General features: G+C 61.4%; 1 long non-coding RNA gene across 1 annotated transcript; it reads left to right on the top strand.

Annotated features, from left to right (window-relative positions):
- The first annotated feature begins 25 nt into the window (after positions 1–25).
- Positions 26–1,078, top strand: LOC102429460. Its single transcript, XR_002826663.1, has 2 exons — positions 26–561; positions 736–1,078. It is a non-coding gene; the product is annotated as an uncharacterized LOC102429460 (long non-coding RNA).
- The last annotated feature ends 647 nt before the right edge of the window (positions 1,079–1,725 follow it).

Here is a 1,725-nt window from a genome sequence, read left to right as displayed (position 1 = left end):
CTGGGATTGGAACCCCAGGCCTTATGCTTGCATAGTGCCTCCATCACATCCTTCGTGTCTCCTGGCTGGGGGACCCCAGTAGCTGGGCCGGGGGGAGGAGATGGGATGCCAAGGAAAGTCAGTTTGCACATCTGTAAAATGGGCACAACATACTGTCCTCAGGCTTGTGTGGTGAGGTGGGGCAGTTGGGTGAATCAGTACCGGTCCGGGCGTGGGGGCGAGCCCAGCAGGAAGTGCTCGTCAGTGTCCGCAGCCTTCCCTCCGCCCTCCGGGTCTGCGCCAGGGCCTGGGTCAGCAGGGTCAGGAAAAGGGAGGCCCAGTGGGTAGACACAGCCTCTGCCCTGGGGGAGCCTCCTTCTCCAGGGGGTGCCGTGACTCTTTGGGGGAGCCCTGCCCCAGGTCAGGGCCTTGACCTCTTTTTCTCCACAGCACTGTCTGCTGGGCTGGGACGTTCTCCCTCCAAAACCCGAGGAAAGCTCCGGCCCCCGGAGCCTGGACCTCTGGTCCTGTGTCACCTCCGAGGCCCAGCACCAGCCGCTGTCGGCCGGCCCTTCCCACCTGGTATGGTCTGGGGCCCCCTGGGAGGGGCAGGTGCCTGGAGCGGGCCTGGGGACTGCAGAGTCCTGGGGGTGGTATTGGGTGTCCGACTCTAAGATCCCGAAGGGGATGAGGCTGGAACTGGGGTGACCTGCCGCCACAGTGGCCCCCTCTGACACCACCTTATTCACCATCCAGGCCCAGTCAGTGCGGGTCCCGTCCCCCACCCCGATCTGGTCAGAACCCCAGGCGCCCCAGCCCCGCCCGCGCACCCTGGTGGACGACCTGAGGACTGGCCACTTGGAGGACAGTGCTCCTGCCGTCGCCTCCAGCCTCTTCCCTCTGGCAGGGGTGCCCGTGAGAGGGGAGCCCTGCCCGGCCTCAGCTAGAGGTGGACTCAGGCCCCACCCTCCTAGGTGGGGCCGGTGGGTAGGCCCAGGCCTGTCTCCTTCCTGGGCTCAGAAGGGGTGACGGGTGGGAGGTCAGGGCATTCTGTCAGCCGTGTTTGGAAATAAAGCTCAGTGCTGTCTGCCCCTCCGGATTCCCACGTGTGTCAGGTCTGTCCTGCTGATGCCCTCAGTGCCCAGGCGGTGCCCTGGCCTCCGCCAGCCTCCCTCACCTGGGAGACACTCTGACAGTCTGTGCTAAGTGGGTGGGTCCAGTGCCTCGTGCAGCTCCCAGCTCTGGGTAGAGGCCTTCCAGGTGGGTGAGGACTCCCAAGACAGGCTGAGGTCAAGGTCAGTGTTGAAAACCATCTCCGCAAGGGGCTGGGGGTCTCAGGCTGTCCCTGTAGAGCAGCGGTTCTCAACCTGTGGGTTGAGACCCCTTTGGGGGTCGAACGACCCTTTCACAGGGGCCGCCTAAGACCATCAGAAAACACATATATAATTACATATTGTTTTTGTGATTAATCACTATGCTTTAATTATGTTCAATTTGTAACAATGAAATTGGGGGTCACTACAACATGAGGAACTGTATTTAAGGGTCGCAGCATTAGGAAGGTTGAGAACCACTGCTGTAGAGGAAGCTGAAGTTGTGAGAGGGGAGTGAGTGAGCTCACTCCTTCTTGGTTCCTGACACTGAGTCCATTCATAGAGGGGCTCCTCCTCCTCTCAAGTCCAGCCCTGGAAGCCATGGGTGACCCCGAGAGATCAGATGGGGGAACTGAGGGCCAGGCGGGGAGGT

The sequence above is a fragment of the Myotis lucifugus genome, unplaced genomic scaffold, assembly GCF_000147115.1.
Source record: "Myotis lucifugus unplaced genomic scaffold, Myoluc2.0 scaffold_580, whole genome shotgun sequence".
Lineage (NCBI taxonomy): Eukaryota > Metazoa > Chordata > Mammalia > Chiroptera > Vespertilionidae > Myotis > Myotis lucifugus.
Note: the sequence above shows the minus strand (reverse complement) of the source record. Positions and strands in the feature narration are given on the sequence as shown.